The sequence below is a fragment of the Magnolia sinica genome, chromosome 18 (assembly GCF_029962835.1).
Source record: "Magnolia sinica isolate HGM2019 chromosome 18, MsV1, whole genome shotgun sequence".
Taxonomy (NCBI): domain Eukaryota; kingdom Viridiplantae; phylum Streptophyta; class Magnoliopsida; order Magnoliales; family Magnoliaceae; genus Magnolia; species Magnolia sinica.
Window position 1 is genome coordinate 53570030 of NC_080590.1, and position 26079 is coordinate 53596108.

The 26079-nt window shown below is 44.2% G+C and overlaps 1 long non-coding RNA gene across 1 annotated transcript; it reads right to left on the reverse strand.

Annotated features, from left to right (window-relative positions):
- Positions 1-21950: 21950 nt before the first annotated feature.
- On the reverse strand, positions 21951-25387 carry LOC131233092 (uncharacterized). The gene is made up of 2 exons (XR_009165086.1): positions 25132-25387; positions 21951-22324 (listed from the first exon to the last, which is right to left on the reverse strand). It is a non-coding gene; the product is annotated as an uncharacterized LOC131233092 (long non-coding RNA).
- Between the last annotated feature and the right edge of the window lie 692 nt (positions 25388-26079).

Here is a 26079-nt window from a genome sequence, read left to right on the forward strand (position 1 = left end):
CACAAAGGAGGCTGGATGGCCTAGCCATGGCTGGACATCCCAGCCTGGGCGTCCCAGCCTGGTGGGCTAGTCCAGCCCCCTGGCCACCAAATACACAGGGGTCCGTTGACCTCAAAACTTAGTAGATGGGTCCTACCATGGGTGGATCACCTCTCTGTAAAATTTTAAAAATTTTGGATTAACAGAAGTATTTTAATTAATTTAAAGAAAATAGGTTGTCCAGAAAATCTGTTTAGTGCAGATTTTTGATAGGCCTTGATCTGAGCTTCCAATGGAGTGGATTAATGGCCTCTAAAAATTGGAGAAAAATAGTTTTTGTGTCCCCTCATATGTGTACTACAAAGTGGGGTTCACGGATGTGGCCCACCAGTGGAAAGATTATTTTATATTTAAGGAATTCCACACTGATATGTTGCTGGAACAGACAGAAATTACAGACTAACCACCTCTCTTGGGCCACACCTTTGGGACCTCAATGAGGGTCAGATGGGGCTGAAATTTGGAGGACATAAAGGTGAGATCCCCGCCTTTCAGAAAAGTATATTTGATGGGTATGAGAAGACCCCCAATCAGTCCTAATTTCAAGCCCAAAACCAACAGAAATCTATCCAAAAAATCTAGACAACAATACATTCTTGAATTAAAATAATTGTAAAAGCCATTTAAGGAAAGGATTAGCTCATAAGTTTGGTGCCATGGCCCACCCTAGTGGGCCCCACAATTGTCCAGATCGAATCCAAAATTTTTTACTCTTGCATGCAACATTTAGGGTGGCAAATGGGACACCCAAACCATGGAGTAGGTGGGTATGGACGTCCCACCCTAGCTGGGCTCCCTGGACAATCCAGGCCCACTAAGTGGACCATACATATTATCATCAGCAATACAAGAAAAGGGAGAGAGAAGGAAAGACATCTAGCCATAGAGAGAAGGCTTCGCCACTATTGAGCCTTCCGCAACACAATCACAACCACATATACTATACATGTACAATGTATAACATGAATTTCATCATGCATGGTCTAGATTTAAGATCAATGGTTGGGATGTCATCTCGACCATGATGCAAGGGTCTAGATGACCCATCATGCCTAAAGAATTAGAAGAAATCCACCATGAAAGGGGTCTGTCAAGGAAATCTCCATGCATGGACATGCATGCACAAGATGGGCCCATTAGCCACATCTAAGAGGTTGTGTAGGATCTCTACCATTGATTGGTGGGTCCTACACATCCCAAATGAGAGAAAAGAAGGGATCTACATCATGAAGAAGGAATGTACATGAAATGGGGAGCACCCACCTCGGATTCTTCACAAAATCTATATCTTCTAGCTCCTCTAACTCCAAGGAAGAGAAATCAATGGATGAGATGAAGTGATAAGGGCTAGATTAGGAGGGTTTTTAAGGAAAGAGGGCTGGAAGAAGGGAGGGTGGGGACGTCTAAGCTCTTGCTAGGGGGAGAAGCGCAAGAGAGAGAAGAGAAAAATGAGAGGGAAAGAGAGAGAAAAGGCTTTTAAGGGAAATAATCATTACTGCTCTTACCTAGGGTAGAGAAAGTGATGATTATAGTAGGGAGATATAAACAAGGTTGTAGGGTAGTAGACTTTTAGAAATATCAGCCTAGGATGACATCATGCGCATGGAAAAATGTGCAAGCCATGGTGGGGTCCACCAATCACATAATTATTGCCCAAATCGATCGTTGCTCATATTTTGAGATGTACACATCGGATCAACACACAGAATGTGACGTTGGAACCGCGACGCCGATATAGACAAGATGGCATATGTCTCGGGTCAATTCGAGTTGGGTCAACGTGACCGAACTTGAGGAACGCCGCAAACACTAACCGAAGGTTGTAGGACACCGAAATTCGACCAGTAGGACCGCGGGATCACGAGAAATGAAATACATACTCACACACACACATGCACACACATGAACTCGGGTTGGGTCTTACACTCACCATGAGGTACCGGTGTGTGGGCGTTAATGCAACATGGCCATCCACTTGGGTACAGTGTTATAAGAGATGATGACTATTTAATTTTGTTATTTATGAAATTCATGGAAAGTTTGACATTCAGAGCATCTTTACGATTTCAACATTACATTAATGTGATCTTTAAGATATGGTATTTTAATTCGTATTTTGAACTTTAAACAAAGTATTTTCATTAAGATTACTATTCAATACTTATGACCCTGTGGTAGGAGCATGGGTCACTAGTGTGTGCTGTCATTTCCAATGCATCCTTACTTGATGTGCAAAGAAGTAAAATGTATGGCACACATATAAATATGGTAACAAAATACAATAACCAACATGTACACAAATTATGTGTCCTTTTCCCACACATGGCACACCAAACTGCAAACAAAGCACCACACCGTTGATGTAAAAGCACAATGTATGAATAAGTGATCCACAGATCCACCATTCTTTAAACGCATGCATCGGCTCCCGGCACCCATTTACCAGGTTCCGATCCTGGGATACTACAAGGAGGATTTATAATTATTATTTTGATTCATAATGAGCATAACCAAAAGCATAACCCACGAACAATAACCACAAGAACACCATCAGAAAATCCACTATGATCAAAAACTTTTGAGTACAATGCATCTGAAGGGAATACAAGATAATATAAAAGATAGAAACTCCAAAGCTCATTTGCACGCTCTTGCTACTATGCTACGACTGTATCCTGGCGTCACCTGCATGCATCAATCGTGCATAGCTTATAGAAAGCTTAGAGGGCGGTGTAAGTGTGTGCGCAATATAAGCATGTTCAGAATGCAAGGTCAGAGTAATGCGGAATCATGGTGATGAATACATGAATGCAATCAGCCGTACCAAGGCTATGCGGTGCAAGATATGAATGCTATCGGCCATAGCACGGCCATGCGATGCGAGATGCAACTCAAGCATGCCAATCCTCATCATATATCAGTGCAGCTCCTCACTAGAGCATCAAATCAGTGAGGTTCTCAGTCTGGATAATCACCGGGGTCAAGTACACTCTATGCGTGCTTGCCGCCCCTATCAGGATGCACAACTGGGAGGGTGGAAGAGACTTCACTATCTGCCTGCCAATATCAGGCCCGGCTCGTCGATAGCGGACCGATTCCTCAAGCTGGTCAAACTCAACCTAGAAATTGCCCCCTCACTCAGGCGAGTAAGGTCACACCACTTTCCAACTGACCACGACACAGTGAGAGACGCGGCCTACTGGTATACAGCCCTTGCGCGCTCGTGTATCCACTTGGTCTCGACGTTGGAGTCATCCTCTGGTACCATTGGGTTTAGGAATTTTCATCCAGGGACATCTATGGCTCCCGTATGCTACAACCAAATATTTTCGGTATCCAATCCTGCCATCCACGATGTGTTTGTGGAGGCTATGACCCTGATGTCATTAGGGCATATAGTAACTACAATCACACAAATGCAAGTGCATGAGTCACACTACCAGTCATGCAACAGTCCTGCGTGTACCATGCACTTATATGGGGCAACACCGCCTATCAGGGAGCCCATAAACAGTCTGCCTGAAGGCATATGCTATGATCGATCACGCCTCATATCAGGCATACATATGATGTGTATGATCATGGATCTATACTAAACATGTATAAAGAGATGTGCTTTGTGTATAATGGAGATGGGCTTAGACGGCCTACTTACTACAAGTATGGGCCTATCAGTGGGCCTTAGGGAGAGTGATGATGCAGACATCTAACCAACATCATCCTTACAATGTGGACGTCAAACCAACATTGTTCCCAAGGCATAACTCACTACAATAGTCAACACACGAACCACGGTAGAATCACGTCGTAATGGGCCTCATTTACATCCCATTGGGCCTCGACCCATGGGCCTTCAATACATCAAATGGGCCTCAAACCATGGTCTCATATATATCAAAATGGGCCTTAGTGGGCGACCATGAATACATTAAGATGGGCCTCAACTAATGGCTTTATACAAATCAAAGTGGGCCTTAATGGACGGCCCATAAATACATCAAAATAGGCCTAGTCACATGGGCCTCATATGACAGCCCATGATTGGCAAAATTAGAAGGATAGAGGGTTCGGCACACTCATCACGGTGGGCTTGCCTAGGGTGGCCCATATTTAGGGCACATAAATAGGGTGGACCCCACAAAATAAATGAACAGTGTGGATACAAAACATACATTAGTGGGTCCTGTGTGGGCCCACCATAAACGTTTATTTTTCCATCCAATTTGTGAATAAGGTCATACAGACCCTGGGGCCATTGTAATGTTTATTCCCATTCAACCAGTTGATAAGGTCACATGGACCGGGGCCCACTGGAACGTTTATTGCCATCCACATCGGGGAGGGGCCCACCGTAACATTTATTTTCCACCCAATCTTTTGACTGGGTCACGTGGGCAGGGAGCCCACCGTGATATTTATCTGCCATCCAACCTGTTTATAAGGTCACTTGGACCTGGAGGTGGGCGTGGGGCCCACCGAAATATAGTTCACAAATCCAGCCCACCCATTATATGTGTCCCACCTGGTTGACGGTCCAGACCAAGTTTCAGCAACATCCAAAACTCAGGTAGGCCCCACCAAATGATTTTATATTTTTAGGCATGTCTTCACATGATTTTAGATGGTATGGCCCACCTGAGTTCCATTTACTGCTGATTTTTGGGGACGTCCCGTGGACAAAGGGGACCCATCAAATGCAAGGTGTTGATGTTCGAAACGAATCACATAGGGCCCACAGCTGGAGCCGTGAGGCCCAGCCGGTCCGTCCGTCAGGCAGCCAGCGCAGGCGCTGCCTGCGCCTTCTGTTAGCGGCAGCAGTTGCTGCTGTTGGTTTGGTTTTTTTTTAAAAATGAAATTTTGTGATTTTTCCCCTGCAGGGCCCACATCAGATGAATCCACTCCAACCATTGGATTCCACGGTCCAATACCGACTAAATGAGTCCAATATGCGGCCTATTTTTGGTGAATAGAAGGATCAAGGTGCGTTTCAATGGTAACACCGCTATTTCCCGTGGTATGGCCTGCCAAAAAATGGGATCAACTTCATTTTTCGGCTCAACGCCTAAAATGAGCTGAAGAATGGAATGGACGGCGTGGATCGACCCCATATATCAAGGTGGAGCCTACATAGGTAGCTTATCCCAAAAGCAACTCTTTTTTTTTTAAAGCTTTATTAGTACCCACCCATGTCAGTACATACACTCCATGTTAGCCAACCCATGTCCAGCGTCCAGGGACGCTGGACGGTGCAAACACAGGCGTCATGGTGGGGCTCCACATGCATGTGACCCGCCTACACCTATATACATATATAATATTTATATATCTTATATTATATATATATATAATATTATATTATGTATCATATATATTATATAAAATATAACATATAACAAGAAGGGCATTGGATCCATTTCAACAGTGGATGGTGTAGATCTTCACCTATAATAGGGTGGGCCACACCGTCTGATGTTGATGGATGGAGTATATAACACATTTTAGTGGGATCCACACCATCACAATGGAAAGAGAGAGAGAGAAGGAGAGAGGAAGAGATAAGAGAGACGGTGATGGAGAGGAGGGACCCCGCCACTATGGGCCCTCCATTGATACAACACATACATTAAGTAGGTCCCACAACAAGTGAACCCTAAAATTTAAAATTAACGGTGGATCACTCACCTCTAGGCCTCCTTCTTGCTCCCTTAGCCTTCTATGCTCCTTGCTTTCAACTTTGATAGAGGTTGATGGGGTTTTGATGGTGGAGATGAGAGATGAGAGGGGTGGGGAAAGTGGGCCACACTTGGCTTGGGAGAGAGAGGAGCTTGGACGTGTGAGAGTTTGGGTTGCTTGGGAGATTGTTTGAGTAAATGAGAGAAAGAGGATATTAAGAGTGATTGATGGAGTGGTGGGTGTAATTAATGAGGTATGGGTTGGTTTGAAAAATGGGTAAAAGAGGGATGGTGAGGGAGAGAGAGGTTTGACTTATGGGAAAAGGAGGAGTGGGGTGGTTGTACTTAGATAAAGGATACATTTATGGTTGATTGATGGGACTTATTATAGAGATTCCCTCGAGATTAGCAACGCGCAGTGTTTCTTTAGAATAAACGCAGACCAACATCTTCTAGCCTGGGTATCGGGTCGGTACGTGAGTCACGGCGTTGGAACCGCGGCAACGACGCGGTCGCTAAGATACAGGTTTCGGTTCGAACTGACTTCGATATGCGAGATCTGGTTTAGAATTACGCGTAAACGTCGGATATAGTGCGAAGGTTATCAGAATTTGACCGGAAGGACCGCGGAAGCTAACGGAATGATACGGACTAGGACATGGGTCTTACATGAGGTCCCATTTCCATTCAGCTATGGGCATGGGTTAAAGCAGTCCAGGAGGTCGGCGATGCTCATAATAGCAAGACATCGTCATTTCAAATCGAAGACAGCATATAAGATACAATACACAATCAATCATCGAAGAGATGGGGATAGCGCTCTTGAATTCCGGCCTCACGCTCCCATGACGCCTCATCGACAGAATGGTGACCCCATTGAACCTTCACCAAAGGGATGACCTTGGTTCGGAGGACCTGCTCCTTCTGATCAAGGATACGAACTGGCTGCTCAATGTAAGAAGCGTCCTCACGAACCTCCAACGGCTGCCAATCAATAACAGGAACGATGTCTGACCCACACTTCCTCAACATAAAGACGTGAAAGACGTTGTGGACGCCAGACAACTGAGATGGTAAGGCAAGCCGATAGGCCACAGCGCCAATGCGCTCAGTGATCTCGAAAGGTCCAATGAATCTCGGGACAAGCTTGCCCTTCACTCCAAATCGAACTACGCCCTTCATGGGCGAGACCTTGAGATACACGTGGTCCCTTACATTAAACTCCAAGGGACGACGCCGGCGATCAGCAAAACTCTTCTGTCGGCTTTGAGCTATGCGCATCCTCTGCCTAATGATATTGATAACCTTCTGATGCTCGGGACCTAGGAGACGCCGCTCTCCAACTTCGGTCCAACAACTTGGAGATCTGCGCGGTCTGCCATATAATGCCTCAAAAGGAGCCATGCTAATAGTCGCCTGATAGCTGTTGTTATATGCCAACTCAGCCAATCGCAGATGCTCATCTCAGTTACCACCGAAGTCAATCACGCAGGCCCGAAGCATATCCTCAAGGATCTGGTTAACCCTCTCGGTCTAGCCATCGGTCTGCGGATGATACGCGGTACTGAGTTGCAAATTAGTGCCCATAACTCTCTGAAAGCTCCTCTAAAACTGAGACGTGAACTTCGGATCTCGGTCAAAAACGATCGAGACCGGAACGCCGTGTAGTCTCACAATCTCCTCAATGAATAGCCTCGCAAGTCGATCCAAAGGCCAAGTAGCACGAATTGCAAGGAAATTTACCGACTTCGTCAGACGGTCCATAACAACCCAGATGGCATCATAACCACGCTGATTCCTCGGCAAACCCATAATAAAATCTGTAGATACGTGCTCCCACTTCCACGTCGGGATGCTCAACGGCTGTAATAGACCAGGGGGTCTCTGATGATCGGCTTTGACACACTGGCATGTGTCACACTCGGCCACAAAACTGGCAATCTGGTGCTTCATCCCTGCCCAAAAATACTGTCTCCTCATATCACGATACATCTTCATCGAGCTAGGGTGGATAGAAAACCTCGATCGATGTGCCTTGGTCATAAGATCTCTACGCAATTCGAAAATATCTGGGACACATAATTGGCCTCTGAAGCGAAGTCCACTATCAACACTAATCTGGCAATCTGTCTGACTCTCAGATGCTGCCTCTGCTCGATAATCCTGTAACGACTTATCTGTCTGCTGAGCCTCGATCACCCTTGCGACAAGAGAGGGTTGAATCGACAGGCTCGATAACTACACAATAGAAGGATGTAAGCCGATCTCAAAGTCAAACGCTGACACATCCTCAAGCATCTTTCACTCCTGAATCATCATGTGTGCCATCAGGCCTTGTGGCTGACAGCTAAGGGCATCCTCCACCACATTCGCCTTGCTTGGGTGGTACTGAATGTAATCCTTCAGGAGTTCCATCTAACGTCTCTGCCTCATGTTCAACTCGGACGGAGGGAAAAGATACCTCAAGCTCTTGTGGTCGGAGAAGAGCTTGAACCTAACCCCATAAAGACAATGCCTCTACACATTCATTGCAAAGACAACTGCTGCCAGCTCCAAATCATGCATGGGGTAGTTTAGCTCATTGACCTTGAGCTGACGAGATGTATAAGCTACCGGCTTCCCATGCTGCATCAGGATAACACCTAATCCAATACGCGAAGCATCAGTAAATATAACAAATCCATCACTCCCAAAGGGAAGAGTGAGGATAGGAGCGGACGTCAGACGGTCCTTCAGCTCTATAAATGCTCGCTCACAGACGTCACTCCAAATAAACTCTATGCCCTTCCAAGTCAACCTAGTCAACGGGGCTGCAATACGGGAGAAGCCTTCAATGAAACGTCGATAGTATCCCGTTAAACCAACGAAACTGCGGATCTCGGATGTAGTCGTGGGCTGATCCCACTGACGCACTGCCTCAACCTTCGAGGGGTCTACTGCGACACCCTCCCTCGTCACCACGTGACCGAGGAATCTCACCTCCTCCTGCCAGAATTCACACTTCTCTAGCTTCGCATATAGTTAGTGGGCACGGAGGGTCTGCAAAGCAATCTCCAGATGCTGCATATGGTCCTCACGAGTCTTCGAATATATCAGAATGTCGTCGATGAAGACCACAACGAACTGATCGAGATATGGACGAAAGACCTCGTTCATCAACTGCATGAAGACCGCGGGTGCATTGGTCAGTCCGAAGGACATGACCTGAAACTCAAAATGACCATAACGCGTCTTGAAAGCCGTCTTCGGAACGTCCTCTTCTTGGACACGAATCTGATGATAACTGGAACGCAGGTCAATCTTCGAAAAGAACTGTGCACCCTGCAGCTGATCAAATAAATTGTCTATCCTCGGGAGCGGGTACTTGTTTTTAATAGTGACCCGGTTGAGCTCGCGGTAATCCACGCAGAGCCTCAACGAGCTATCCTTCTTCCTAACAAAGAGTACAGGTGCTCCCCAAGGCGAACTGCTCGGACGAATGAATCTCAACTGACATAACTCGTCCAACTGACACTGCAGCTCATGTAACTCCATCGGTGCCATACGATATGCGGCCTTTGAGATAGGCGCGGTACCAGGCACAAGATCGATCCGGAACTCACTATGACGGCGCGGTGGCAACCCTGGATCTCGTGGAACACGTTGGGGAAGTCACAGACCACTGGCAACTGATTAGTACACAAGGCAACAGGCTCCTCGACTGCGCAGGTCATCAAACATGAGAATGACTCTCCTCTAGGCTCGACGACAAACTGAAACTGCGACAAGCCTGGTATACAGAACGTGACTGTCCTCGTAGAACGGTCCAAAATAGCGTGGTACTCGGCAAGCCAATCTATGCCCAAGATAACATCGAAATCTGACATCGGTAGCACAAATAAGTCAGTGGGTAAAATGATGTCTCCGACCAGAAAAGGGCAAGACGAACAGAAACGGCCCAATACTGTAGTCTTCCCCAAGGGCATTGATACGGTCAATCCCTCACTAGTAGAATCTGTCAGTAATCCAGTCGATCGGTAGAAATCCTCGGACATGAATGAGTGAGAAGCACAAGAATCAAATAATACTCAGGCAATGCATGAAGAGACAGGAAGTATACCCTCGACGACTCCTCCGGATGACTGCGGGTCCTGCTGAGCCGCGTAAAATCTAGCCTGAGCTGGCTGGGGAGTTGCCTGTCCCCTCTGAGGTCCCTGGTTGTGCTTCTGCTTATGTCGCTAAGGCGCTCGAAACTGCTGCTTTTGCTGCTGAGGTCTCGGAGGCTGGTGCTGCTGCTGAGGAGGCCTCGGTGGTGGAATCTGCTGTCGCTGCTGCTGTGAAGGCTGCTGCAGTGCTCTCGGCTGCTGTAGAGGCTGTTGTGGTGCACTTGGCTTCTGCTGCTGAGGTCGGGGACACTCCCACCTACGGTGTCCTATCCCACCACATCCATAGCAAGTGTCAGAAAGCTGTCTCTGAGGTGGTGCCACTGGGGGTGCCGACGATGCCACTAGCGCTCTGGCGGATGGGTGGCTCCTGTATCTCTATGGTCGTTGATGCTGGTGTGAGCTACTAGAGGGGGTCTGCCTCTTTCGACCCCTCCTCTGATCTCTGTCGCCCTTTGAGCCGGCCCACTCAGTCTCATAGATCTGGGCCCTCCGCACTACCGCCTGAAAAGTCGGGAGCTCATGCCCAATCACACGGCCTCAAAGACTGTAACGTACGCTGTTCTCGAAACGGCGGACCTTCTGCCCCTCATCATCAACCATATATGGTGTGAACCTCGATAGCGCCACAAAATGGGCCGCGTACTACGCCACGGTCATGTCCCCCTGCACCAAAGTCTTGAACTCTAGTGCTCTCTGACGTCGTATGTGGTCAGGGAAATACTGCTCCTCGAATCGATCGATAAAGTCCTCCCACGTCCAGACATAATCAGGTCCTGCGACACGGGTAACGGAGGTCCACCAATGCTCGGCCTCGCCCTGGAAAAGAAACACTGCCAACCAGACTCCCTGCTCGGTCGTACATGACATGGTATCGAAGATCTTCTCCACGTCGGAGTGCCATCTCTCAGCTGCGGTCGGATCTGGCTCGCCCTGAAAATGCGGAGGATCAAGCTGTCTGAACTCTCGAAGTAGTGCACTCACGCGCTCCTGCTCGGCCTGGGCTGGAGAAATAACTGGGCGCTTGCCCTGTTCCTGAAGCGCAGCAGTCACAGCTTGTAACATCTGCTGTAACTGAGAGGCACTCACAGGTACGGTCGGATCCGGCCTCTGGTGGATGAACGTCATCCTCAGGCAGGGGAGCAGGGATCTCTGGCGGTGGAACGGGAGGCGCAGGTGGTAAAGCTGGAGCCTCAAGTAGTGGAGCAGGGTGCGCTCGGGTCGCTCTCCTGGGCGGCATGTCCTATAGGAAAGAATAATGACGACAATCAACCTTTAGAATCGCACATTAGGGAACTCAAACGGAAGGTTTCGCACTCGAAATATAATCGCCCTAAACGCATAGGAAACATGTGATGTTGTTCTTGGTTATTCCCAAGTTATGCTCTGATACCAACTTCTGTCATGCCCCGAACTCGGAAACCGGGCTCATAAAATTCCCGATCGCCGAATCCGGCGCCGACAGCCTCCGTAGAACCCCATTCTCGGCTCCCGGCACCTATTTACCAGGTTCCGATCTAGGGATACTATAAGGAGGATTTATAATCATCAGTTTGATTCATAATGAGCATAACCAAAAGCATAACCCATGAACAATAACCACAAGAACACCATCACAAAATCCACTATGATCAAAAACTTTTGAGTACAATGCATCTGAAGGGAATACAAGATAATGTAAAAGATAGAAATCTAAAGCTCATCTGCACGCTCCTGCTACTATGTTATGGCTGCGTCCTGGCGTCACCTGCACGCATAAATCGTGCATAAGCTTATAGAAAGCTTAGAGGGTGGTGTAAATATATGCGCAATATAAGCGTGCTCAGAATGCAAGGTCAGAGTAATGCGGAATCATGGTGATGAATACATGAATGCAATCAGCCGTACCAAGGCTATGCGGTGCAAGATATGAATGCTATCGGCCATAGCACGGCCATGCGATGCGAGATACAACTCAAGCATGACAATCCTCATCATATATCAGTGAAGCTCCTCACTAGAGCATTAAATTAGTACGGTTCTCAGTCTGGATAATTACCGGGGTCAAGTACACTCTATGCCAGCTTGCTGCCCCTATCCGAATGCACAATTAGGAGGGTGGAAGAGACCTCACTATCCACCTGCCAATATCGGGCCTGGCTCGTCGATAGCGGACCGATTCCTCAAGTTGGTCAAACTCAACCTAGAAATTGCCCCCTCACTCAGGCGGGTAAGGTCACACCCCTTTCCAACTGATCACGACACAGTGGGAGATGCGGCCTACTGGTATACGGCCCTCGCGCGCTCGTGTATTCACTCGGTTTCGACGTTGGAGTCATCATCTGGTACCATCGGGTTTAGGAATTTTCACCTAGGGACATCTATAACGCCCGTATACTAGAACCAAATATTTTCGGTATCCAATCCTACCATCCATGATGTGTCTGTGGAGGCTATGGCCCCGGTGTCACTAGGGCATACAGTAACTACAATCACACAAATGCAAGTGCATGAGTCACATTACCAGTCATGCAATAGTCCTGAGTATACCATGCACTTATATGGGGCAACTCCACCTATCAGGGAGCCCATAAACAGTCTGCCTGAAGGCATATGCTATGATCAGTCACTCCTCATATTAGGCATACATATGATGCATATGATCATGGATCTATACTAAACATGTATAAAGAGATGGGCTCTGTGTATAACGGAGATGGGCCTAGACGGCCTACTTACTACAAGTATGGGCCTATCAGTGGGCCTTAGGGAGAGTGATGATGCGGACATCTAACCAACATCATCCTTACAATGTGGACGTCAAACCAACATTGTTCCCAAGGCATAGCCCACTACAATAGTCAACACACGAACCATGGTAGAATCACGTTGTAATGGGCCTCATTTACATCCCATTGGGCCTTGACCCATGGGCCTTCAATACATCAAATGGGCCTCAAACCATGGTCTCATATATATCAAAATGGGCCTTAGTAGGCGACCATGAATATATTAAGATGGGCCTCAACTAATGGCTTTATACAAATTAAAGTGGGCCTTAATGAACGGCCCATAAATACATCAAAATATGCCTAGTCACATGGGCCTCATATGACAACCCATGATTGGCAAAATTAGAAGGACAGAGGGTCCAACACACTCATCACGGTGGGCTTGCCTAGGTGGCCCATATTTGGGGCACATAAATAGGGTGGACCCCACAAAATAAATGAACTGTGTGGATACAAAACATACATTAGTGGGTCCCGTGTGGGCCCACCATAAACGTTTATTTTTCCATCCAATATGTGGATAAGGTCATACAGACCCTGGGGCCACTGTAATGTTTATTCCCATTCAACCAGTTGATAAGGTCACATGGACCGGGGCCCACTGGAACGTTTATTGCCATCCACGCGGCTCATAAGGTCACACGGTCAGGGAGGGGCCCACCGTAACATTTATTTTCCACCCAAATCTGTTGACTGGGTCACATGGGCAGGGAGCTCACCGTGATATTTATTTGCCGTCCAACCTGTTTATAAGGTCAGTTGGACCTGGGGGTGGGCATGGGGCCCACCGAAATGTGGTTCACAAATCCAGCCCACCCATTATGTGTGTCCCACTTGGTTGATGGTCCAGACCAAGTTTCAGCAACATCCAAAACTCAGGTAGGCCCCACCAAATGATTTTATATGTTTAGGCATGTCTTCACATGATTTTAGATGGTATGGCCCACCTGAGTTCTGTTTACGGCTGATTTTTGGGGACGTCCCGTGGACAAAGGGGACCCATCAAATGCAAGGTGTTGATGTTCAAAATGCATCACGTGGGGCCCATAGCTGGAGCCGTGAGGCCCAGCCGGTCCGTTCGTCAGGCAGCCAGCGCAGGCGCTGCCTGCGCCTTCTGTCAGCGGCAGAAGTTGCTGCTGGATTTCACAGTCCAAGACCGACCAAATGAGTCCAATATGCAGCCTGTTTTTGACGAATAGAAGGATCAATGTGCGTTTCAATGGTAACACCGCTATTTCTCATGGTATGGCCCACCAGAAAATGGGATCAGCTTCATTTTTCAGCTCAATGCCTAAAATGAGCTGAAGAATGGAATGGACGGCGTGGATCGACCCCATTCATCAAGGTGGAGCCTACATAAGTAGCCTATCCCAAAAGCAACTCTTTTTTTTTTTTTAAACTTTATTAGTACCCACCCATGTCAGTACATACACTCCATGTTAGCCAACCCATGTCCAACGTCCAGGGACGCTGGACGGTGCAAACACAGGCGTCATGGTGGGGCTCCACATGCATGTGGCCCGCCTACACCTATATACATATATAATATTTATATATCTTATATTATATATATATATATATAATATTATATTATATATCATATATATATATATATTATATAAAATATAACATATAACAAGAAGGGCATTGGATCCATTTCAACAGTGGATGGTGTGGATCTTCACCTATAATAGGGTGGGCCACACCGTCTGATGTTGATGGATAAAGTAGATATAACACATTTTGGTGGGATCCACACCATCACAATGGAAAGAGAGAGAGAAGGAGAGAGGAAGAGACAAGAGAGACGGTGATGGAGAGGAGGGACCCCGCCACTATGGGCCCTCCATTGATACAACACATACATCAAGTAGGTCCCACAACAAGTGGACCCTAAAATTTAAAATTAACAGTGGATTACCCACCTTTAGGCCTCCTCCTTGCTCTCTTAGCCTTCTATGCTCTTTGCCTTCAACTTTGATGAGGTTGATGGGGTTTTGATGGTGGAGATGAGAGATGAGAGGGGTGGGGAAAGTGGGCCACACTTGGCTTGGGAGAGAGAGGAGCTTAGACGTTTGGGTTGCTTGGGAGATTGTTTGAGTAAATGAGAGAAAGGGGATATTAAGAGTGATGGATGGAGTGGTGGGAGTAATTAATGAGGTATGGGTTGGTTTGAAAAATGGGTAAAAGAGGGATGGTAAGGGAGATAGAGGTTTGACTTATGGGAAAAGGAGGAGTGGGGTGGTTGTACTTGGATAAGGGATACATTTATGGTTAATTGATGGGACTTATTATGGAGATTCCCTCGAGATTCGCAATGCGCGACGTTTCTTCGGAATAAATGCAGACCGACATCTTATAGCTTAGGAATCGGGTCAGTGCGTGAGTCACGGCGTTAGAACCGTGGCGACGATGCGGTCGTTAAGATACAGGTTTCGGTTTGAACTGACTTCGGTATGCGGGACCTAGTTTAGAATCGCGCACAAACGTCAGATACGGTACGAAGGTTGTCGGAATTTGACCGGAAGGACCATGTAAGCTAACGGAATGGTACGGACTAGGACACGAGTCTTACATCGTTAATGCAAAAGTGCAATATATGAATAAGTGATCCACAGACCCACCATTCTTTAAACGCATGCATCACCCATTTATAATGATTTTCTCTGTTATGGGGTGATTGAGGGATGGAGCTTATCTCATCCAGTAGGCGCAAACCTCACATGCTCTCCTTTCTTTACCTCCTTCCTAAATCATAAAATGATTTGACAAAGAAGCTTCTACTCTGTGCATCTCCAAATCATTCTATCTTGTAGCTCTTAGACAATATTGGTTCCTTCAAGATGCTCTAATAGGTCAATCTAGTTTGTTGTCTCTTACTCTCTTAGGCTCCTTTTTTTATTTATTTTATTTATTATTTTTTTAAACGAATTTTTATTAAAAGAACCCACCAAAGCAAAAGCTAGGCGGGGAAAGAATACAACCCAAAGAAAGACAACAGATTCCAAACATTCACAGCCTTTAAGCTAGACACCCATCCTACCTATTCCACCTTAACATTCCACACCACCTCTTTGACAGATCCACTTATATTATAAAAACAACAACTTTTCCGTTTCCCCCACATCACCCATAGCACTGCCACTAAGACGAGCTGCCATATTGCCTTTTCCTTCCTATCCCTCCACCATGCCAAGCCCAAAGGGACCCCATATTCTCACCTTCTTTCCCTCCTTCCTAAATATGAGATATGAACATAAAATGACTTGACAGAGAAGCTTCTACTTTTTTGCGCATTTCCAAATCCTTTTGTCATGCAACTCTTGGATAATATTGGTACCTTTAAGATGCTCTAATAGGTCAATCTAGTCTACCATCTCTAACTCTCTTAAGCTCCCTTTTTTTGTGAAAGGTAATGGAATTTTATTAAAAGAACCTGCCAAAGCATAAGCTAGTCGGGAAAAGAATACAATCCAAAGAAAGATAAAAGATTACAAACATCCATAACCTTCAAGCTGGATGCCCATCCTACCACTTTCACCTTAATCTTCTACACCACCTCTTCCACAGACTCCTATTGTGAAAACAACAGTTATTATGTTCCCCCCACATCACCCATAGCACTACAATTAAGATGAGCCGCCATATTGCCTTTCTTTCCTATCCCTCTACCATGCCAAGCCCAAAGGAGGACTTCGACATCACCCACAAAATGTTGAAGATTTCAAGGAAGCTTCCCACACCTTCTAAGCGAAAGTGCAATGGATGAAAACATGATTAATCTACTCAGCATTGCTCATGCACGTAAGACAAATGTTGGGGAGGATCATGGATTTCTTTTAGAGGTTATCTATGGTCAACACCATTTTCCTACCCACCAACCAAACAAATGCTGCAACTTAATGGGGGCATCATAGAACCATGAGTAGAAATGGTGATTCGATTTCACTTCCAAAGGTACCTCTTGAATCAAGCTATAGAAATATGGAACAATGAAACGACTTGAACTATGCATATGCCACACCAAGTCCTCACCCGAGGAGGGGTAATAACCCTGCAACTGGTCCAAAAGCCTAACAAAATTACCCACTTCCTCGTTCGACAAATCCCTATGGCGAGGTGGAGGCTAAACCAAAGAACCTCCACAAGTAGAAAAACAATGAGCTACTATAACGTTCCTCTTTGGGAAAAAGTATGCAACCTTAGAAACTATTCTAATATTGATCTACCTCCACACCACACATCCTCCCAAAAGCAAACATGCTTTCAATCTCTCGGCGAGAAGGAAACCCCCTTGCTGAACTTAGGGGATATCAATGCAATCACCTTCCACATACCTAAAGCCAGATATCGCAAAGGTCTCTTAATACCCCAACCCCTCCTAGATGTCATATTTGCTACCTATAACCTTTCTCCACAATCTCCCCTCTTCTATACTAAATCTCCACAGCCATTTACTTGATAATGTTAGGTTCATGGCTCCCAACACTCTAATGCCCACTCTACTTTCTGCAATAGGCTTGCAAACCTTTTTCCCACTTGATAAGTTGAAACTTTTACCTACCCCTCTCCACAAAAATTCATGCCTCAACATTTCTAGTCTATCCAGAATAACTTGAGGGCACTTGAAAAGGGACAAGGTACAATGACGTATTTGAGAAGGCAGGTTTGATTAGAGTTAAGTGCCCTTCCATTGAAAGATGTCAACATTTCCATCTTAAGAGCTTCCCCTCGGTCCTCTCAATCACCTTCTCCCATAAGTGCTTAGCCGACTTCCCAATACACAGAGAAAGGCCAAGATAAGTCGAAGGAAAAGACCCAACATTGCATCTAAAAAACATCTGCCAACCTCAACACCTCATTCATGTCCATGAGAATACCCAACATCTTACTTTTAGTCATTGTTGTCACGTGCGATCGTATATGCCATTCTTTTCAGAAGGAGGCATATGCAATCCAGGATAGCATGCGATGGCATACTTTTTTGTGCGATAAGTATGTGATTGCATATGCAAGTATACCATACTATGGCATACTTTTTTGCGCAATAAGTATGCGATCGCATATGGAGTATGCCACATGCAAGTATGCAATGTCATACTCCATATGCAATTGCATATAGGTCCAATGGTTAACAAAATGACCTTCGAATTCATGTATCCAAACATCATATGTGTATAGTAGCCTATGTTGATATGTTTATTTTATATATATTAAATTTATAAGTCAATAAGTTGAAATTTGTAACTTCACAAGTTGTGTGTGTGTGTGTGTGTGTGTTTTTTTTTTTTTTTTAATTATTATTATAAATTATAAATTGTATTTGTAAATTAAGTTGTAACTTGCAACTTATAAGTTGTTCAAGTTATCAAGTTACCAATAAAAATTTTATGTTCGAAGTTTTTAATACTTAATTTTCACTTAATATAACATGTTGTTTGTTTTGTTAAATTTTATGTAAATAATAATATAAGTAATTAAATATATAGCTTAATTTATAGAAGGTCTAATAGTCTCAAATGCTCAAACTACAATAAAATAGGTAAAAGAACCCAATCCAATTACTTGTAATAATTAGTCATAGTTTTTCCTATTTTTAATTTTTTTTTTTTAAAATTTTCACCTTCTTTTTTATATATTTAATTTAATTTAATTTAATTTTTTTTTAAATTTTAAAAAGCCAGGCCAATATGCGATAGCACATGTGAACATGTGATGGCATATGCAAACAACAGCATGTGCCAGTCGCAGACGATGGCAATGTAATTTGAGAACATTGCTTTTAGTAATATTCACCTTCAACCCTGATGCCACCTGGAAACACCTTACCATTATGGGGGCGCTGCCATCATGGGCTCCGTCCAACCCATCCGGAGGATCCAATTATCAGTCTGGATTATCAAAAATCAGGATTATTCTAATCATAACATGAGCCACACCACAGAGAAAATAATGTACAGCTACCCAAAAGTTCCAAACCGTGGGGGCCAACTGATTTTTTTTTTTTTAATTTTTTTTTTTTAATTTTAAATTTATATATGGGATACAATTTGTCCAAATGCAAACCCAGCATAAAAATGGGACTCTCGATATAATCCAATACAATCATCACTTGAGTCATATCACTTGATTTTTATTTATTTATTTTTGTCAATGTTGTTTCCTACGGTACGGAGCACCTGAAATTTGCGGCTCACATGTTCACGGTAGCAGCTGATCAGCAGTTTGGTAAGCATACGTTCACTAAATTGGGTGCATCTGATGTACGGTTTGGGTAGCATACACCTGATGTCTGGACAAAAATCTAATTAGGGCCCACCATTATGCCTATGCAATCCAACACATCCCAGAGGAAGATCCAATCACTATGTGACAACTGACCAAACACCAGACCAATCAAATCATCACGTCCCACAATATGAGAGCAGCCAAAAGCTTCAACCTGACATGTGGTGTGCCTGGTAGCGATCAACTAAGATACCCCACCTTGATGCATGTATAAGACATCCACACCATTCTTCCGTTTTCCCATAACATTTTAGGGCATGAGACCAAAAATGAAACAGATCCAAATCATAGGTGGACCACTTCCTAGGACCCACTGTAATGTTTGTTTGCCATCCAACCCGTTGATATATAAAAACAAAATAACAGCTTGATCAAAAACTTGTGTCCCACGGTAAATTTTTAAGGGTCAATCAACACTATTTCCAATAGCGTGGTCTTCCTGAGATTTGAATCTGCTTCAAAAAAATGATACGGAAAAACGGATATACTACACATCAAGGTGGGGCCCATGGTCAAGGCCACACTTAATCTGCTCCCCCCTCGTCTAACAAGAAACTTGATGTTTGCATCCAACAAACGGCAGTTGTAGGGCCCACTGAGAATATGCCATAAGCACCTGTTCCCATGCCTCAAGTGGCTTTTGAGAGTATGCCCTCACATGAAAGGCGCGCACAGTCAATAACCAGCGAATATGCATTTGTTTTCTAAAATCCTTCTAACACCATTTGTGGTAACGAAATCTTAGAGCAGACGGATGGGGAGGAACAGTTTCTTTTATCAACAACCCTACTTCGGTGAGAAACTGGGCAAAAGACAATCAGATACGTACAGCAATACCTTATGGTGGCCTGTTCCCTCCTGGATTAATTGATCTGAACCATTCATGTTCTCATTACTATCAATCATGTTTCATTGATAACCCTGACCTTTGAATCGTTGATTTGAATATGGACCGTTAAGTAATAATCTTTGTACACAAGCCATACATTCCACAAATGGTCCTTGCGTGGTTGGAAAATGCACCGTACCCTCTCGAAACCCAACCATCATGTTGAATATACAACCCTCATTATAAACAAAACAACAGAGAGAGAGAGAGAGAGTTGAAAAGCTAGATGATGTTTGTGAGAAATTCACCTCATCAACAACTAGATGTTTTAGTGGTGAACATTCAATCCTCACTGTTTCCTGTCATACGGCTCACTTAAAAGAGTTTTGAAACCGCCTCATTTTGGAGTTCATGACTTAACATGATCATTATTTTTTTAAAAAAAAAAAAGAAAAAAAAGAAAAAAAAAAGAAGACAGGCAGAGTGGATTTTTCACAAACACAAACATCAGGGTGGGAGATTCTGAGAGCAGGATCCACGTCCGAGTGGATTTTTCACAAACATCAGGGTGGGCACCACCTTAGATTCTGAGGGCAGGATCCATGTCCGATTGGCTCATGGTTTTCTAAGACACTCGCCTCCTGTTAGCTCATAGACTTTTGTCGGACTCCATACATTTTTTATGACACCTTGGGCTGACAAGACTCGGATCTATTTTGACACACCATGTCACCATCAGGCTGATTTACCCCCACTATAAGCAAGTAGCGGCACCCCAAGGCCTAACAGGTCAAAGTCTGCGTGTCTCGTGAATACGTCACAGATTGAGGATCCCTGAGCATTCCACAAAGCAAGCATGACTGTTTTGCACAAGTTCATGGTTAGGTCAAAACCCCCCACATGTAGCCACATCTTCACCAGCTCACGACAGTTCACATCTCCCATCTTAATTGACAGAATATAAAAATACCCCATTACGACTTGAACGTCTCCCTTGTATCACAGGGCTGTCGATGCTCCCACCTGATAATGTCTTTGGCCCATATTTCAAACTGAAAGCCGACCCTTGTTCAAAATTTTGGTTTGGCTTAGCATATAGACCTATCCCAATGACAGCACTAAACGTGGGGAGATGATTTTTTTTTTTTTTTTTTTAATATTTATTTTTAATAATAATAAAAACAAAGCAGAATCTCCAGAGGGCCTATTTCTTTTTCTTCAACTAAATGGAGAAGGAGACACTTCCCTCAACAAGCACCCCCCACTTGATCCAAAGTGAGCAGCTAAACCAACTCAGTTACCTGTCAAAGTGAGCTTCTTTCATGCATCCGATAGTGCTTGCCAGAGTTTAGCATCGGTTGCACGCCTCGCCTCACAGGCAAGAAGTGATAGGTAGAGATTTGGGTTATTCATTGGGGCACACTGACCAAATTCAGTAAAAGATACCAAGCCCGTCGTTCACTTGTCAGGATGTTCATACATGCATGAGAGAAATGGACGGCAGACAGGATGACCAACAGTATATTAGTTGAAGCATGCAGCCCACCTGATGAGTGATGTTGATTTTTCCACCCTGCGGAAGGTTTATGGACCTCACCTGATGAGTGACCACCATTCTCTCTCTCTCTCTCACACACACACACACACACACACACATATATATATATAGATGCGCGTGGTATATATTCTCGTAAACACATCTTCATATGATGAGAGAATCCGTCCATGAAGAAGACACGATGATGGCCAGGGACGAGCATAGCATCGCATCTCCCGCCCCATCATTCTGTTAACGAGGAAAGAAACATGCTACAAACTACAAGATGGAAACAACATACATAATGAAAATACATTTCCACACGCCTTAGCACTTCGGAGGTCGAGAAAGAAATGTAGAGATGCATGCAAGCATACTGTAAAAATCACCTTGCATGCAAGCACACGAACGCACATGAACAAATGCTCAGTATGCATGCATGCAAGCACATGAACGCATGCTTAGTATGCATCCATGCATGCATAACATGAATGCACACAAACAAATGTTTAATACGCATCCATGCCCGCATGAAAATGCATGAATGACATGCACAATCATGTGCCACACAAAATCCCAGGCAATACAGGCAGAGAAGATGCAATTAAAAAAAAGGGTGGCACTCACCTGAAAATCTCAACCTACCAGCAATTTGGAGATTATCCACTTGCCTTTATAAAAACATTCACATAGTTGAAATTAATTTCTCAAGCCAATCTATCAAAACCCTCCAACTTGTAGAAGAAAAGAGCAAAACAAAGGAGACGAATGGGGGGTGTTCTTGCTCGGAAGAGCACATAACCTACCTTTTAAGTCTCTGGTTCCGGTACAACCTTGCGAATACCAATTGAGAGAATTCCCTCTTTTGACACTCTTAGTTAACATGAAATACTTGTCACTGCAACTCTTCAACATGGATTCTTCAGTATGGATGTGACCTTTGCCCCCCGTGGTGATGCCTGTCAAGGCCAGAACCTCCACCATCCCTGTAATTGTCTCTGCGCCTGTCCCCACCAACACCACCATAACCACCTCTACCTCCCCCACTGTTCCACAAAATAAATAAACAAAATCAGAGGCATGTCTTCTCTCTGACGGGCTGCAATCAGCAGGCTGGGCTCGCCTGTCAAGCATTTAGGAACAGCTTGCCATGATAAGCTTAAATCTAACTCCCAGGCCGGGGGGCTTGGCACATGGTCTCAAGATAGGCCAGCCCAGGCCCAGATTTAGTAATTGTTACCGACCAGGCTTAGATTGATCCTAGCCAGGCCCCTGATGACGATATGGCGAAAATAAATAAATAAATTGAAAAACTAACAATTGTGGAACATTTTCATTAGCATCACATGCTAGGACAGGAAAAGAAACAGGCAGATAACATTGACATTTGAATCTCTTAGTGTTTTCTTTATAATTAACTCGGCCTTCTCTTTTATGCCAAAAGATCCAGATTCAAGAGCGCAAACATAGAAAAATGATTGCAGGAGATTAATAAAGACTGCTACAGTACAGATGGGGTTGTTAAGGGGGCGGGCCAAAGGTCTCAATGTGTTCCGTCTCCGTAATGATACGGTCGTAAAGACTGATAAGTATAAGTAATGGTCGCGATAGTTACACAATACAAGGGTGAAACAGGGCATTTGGTTTTTTGGGACCATATCGGCTGTTATGGAGGCAACAACCGTTACACCCGTAATGGTTAATAAATGATTACTTTTTTTTTTTCTATTTAAATCCATTTTTCTCATTCCAAGATTATTCCACAGCAGCAAAGTATTCCAAAACGGTAACGATGGCTTTAACGGCCACTACCGTTACCTTTATGATACGGGTTGTAATGGCTGTTACGGATCTCTTTTTGATTGAAAAGAAAAACCGCAAAAACCTATATCTGCCCCGTAACATTGAAATTTTTTCCCTAAGAAACTTGTATTTACGCCATAATAGACCATTATGAGGATGTTACAGCCTTTATAAGGGGGTGTAACTGGCAGTTGATGATGGTTAAAAGTCATTTTTTCCATAAGGCTATGACAACTGTTACGACCCCATAACGAGTAGCGGTTGCTACTGTTACCTTTACGTAACGGCCTTTACAGCACACCATGCGATATCAAGAACTCTTACTATAGTTTTAGTAAGAGTTGTTGAAAAACCTATATCTACCCTGCAACGTTGAAAAAAAAATCCAAGAAACTTGTATTTATGCCATAACTGACTATTATGATGATGTTACAGCCTTTATAAGGGGGCATAACGGGTAGTTGATGATGGTTAAAAGTCATTTTTTCCATAAGGCTATGACAACTGTTACGACCCTATTACCTTTACGTAACAGCCTTTATGGCACACCATGCACAACAGACTTCAACCACTCTTACTATACTTTGTATTAAAATCATAGATTAAAACAATTTGGATGGATGGAATCTATGAGGGCCATTTTTTCAAAAAATTATAGTGCTTGATTGTTCCGGTTTCTAGTTCTAATGCTTGATTGTGGTGTTTAAATATTAGAGACACCTAACCATGTTCATAAATTCACCAGACAACCATATGCAACACTCTAACCAAAAACTTGACCATTACGCTACCATAAACATGTTCAAAACGAAAAATGAATACATATTAGGAATATTTACATTATTCTGTATTTTCTAAATATTTTTCCAGATATTTTAGGGCAAAAAAAAAGTCAACCGTTATGAGGGGTCATAACGGTTGTTATGCACCTGTATCAGCTGTTACGACTGATACCCGTATTGGTAACGATGGTGATCGTTACGGCCACCGTTATCGATACGAAATACCTTGCGAGATCTGTCCAAGCTTGGATTGCATAGTAAAACCCAGGCCTGAGTTTGGCCAAGGCTTGCTACGGGCCAAAGCCCGGCCCGTGATGATAACATATGGCCTGAGTTCAAGACCATCTCAAGCCCAAGTCCAAGTCCAGACACCCTCTTTCGTGCATGGCATGCCCACTATGCATGGTATTGACAAAAGCTTAAACAGGCCAGGCCAGGATAGGACAGGCTGGGTTCAAGACACAACCCCAAGCCTAGCCTGAAGCCCGACAAGCCAATCCGGCCCAGTGACAGCCGCAAGTACAGAGTTCCCCAGCAGCATAAAAGGAAAATGCCGTGTGATTTGTTAATGCCCCCTGATGAAGGGATGAGGTGGGGATATATATGCTGAGATGGAAGTAGAGATGAAAAGAAACAAAGAAAGGGGAGTTTTATGAAGAAAAAGGGTATTGGGGCTGCTAATGGGCTGGGCCTGGGCTTAGCAAATCAAAATTTTTGAATATGCCCAGCTCAAAAGCCTGGCCAAAGAGTTTAAAACGCAGCCTGAAGCCCAGCCTGTCGACAGCCCTAAAGGGCATGCAAAGAGTGTTGCACTATTTGCCAGGGTAGAATTTCAGTCAACACCTGTGAGTATTATAACTTGAATCTGACAAGAGTGCCACACTCCTTCAAGATGTGATTTTAATGTTGAATTGGCAGAGGCATGTAAAACTTCAGAGCGCGAATGCAAAAATAAGATGCGCTTATGCGAGTGTAAAACTTCATAGCGCGAGTGCAACCCATATGGAGAGTGGAGAAGTATTCCTAAACTGAGACCTACACTTGATTAAGGTGTCTATAATCTTGTTCGCTGCGCTACTCTCAAAATAAACGAAGCACCTATAGCCGCCTCTACTCAGAAAATTGGAGAAAAAAAAATGACAGATTAACATCTAGGGATTGGAATTAACTTTTGTTGCACATCTAATAACACTTGTCAAACCCCCGATAATAATTAACCTTCCTGAAAAAGACTAAAAGAAAAAACTGCAACTCTTAAAAGTGTTTACCTCTGCTTCACTTGAATCACGACATGCAATACAGTTTGAGCCATCTTTGACCTCAAGTTTCCTGCCGAAGTTCCCATCACCATCTCCAAGTAGGGCTGTCAACAGGCCGGGCGAGGCCAGGGTTGGCTTCAGCTCGGATTTTGAACTGTTCAGGCCAGACCTGATGGGCCAGGCCTATTCACAATTTTGACAGCCCCATCCTCCAAAACCCATCCCACAACGTAATCCAGAACATCATAATCTGCATCATCAGGTGCTTTCTGTTGGGTTTGTATCCCAACTACTTGCCGATGTGTGGCTGCAGCCACCGTAGAATAAAAGACTGAAAAGAGAAAGATATGAACTGCTGCTGTATTTTCTTATTAATAGAAACGAATTACATTGCTACCTTTATAGGCTTTCTTATACTATGAAATTACTAATTTATCCCTGTCTAGATTCATCCTAGGGGCATCTAAAGAAAGAAAAAATTCAAAGGAAAAATCTACTGTTTATCTTCTCCAACTAATATTCTAAACTTAGAAAAATCTCACAGCTAAAAAAATCTTACAGCTAGCATGCACAGCTAGCACACGCACCCTTCACACGGTTTTGGATTTGCAAAATCCTCCACCGTATCCAACACTTTCTCCATTTCAACCTCACCGAGAATCATCGATTTACCTTCTTTATGCTTCAACATCACATCCTAATACAATTCTTCTTCCTTTTAATGTTCACATCACCAAACAAATGTGTTTAATTGTCCACATTACCTCCACTCATAAACATAAATATGGAACTTCAACTCTGATACTTACTATCAGGTGATCATCCGACACTATCAACCGACACCATCTATTTTGAGCACTAGAGTAGCAAAAGTAGAATTTACTCTTTAATCTGAGTGTCGTCATGGATTCCCTAAATAAACCCATCAGCTCCCCATCATGAAACAAGGCTCTCTTT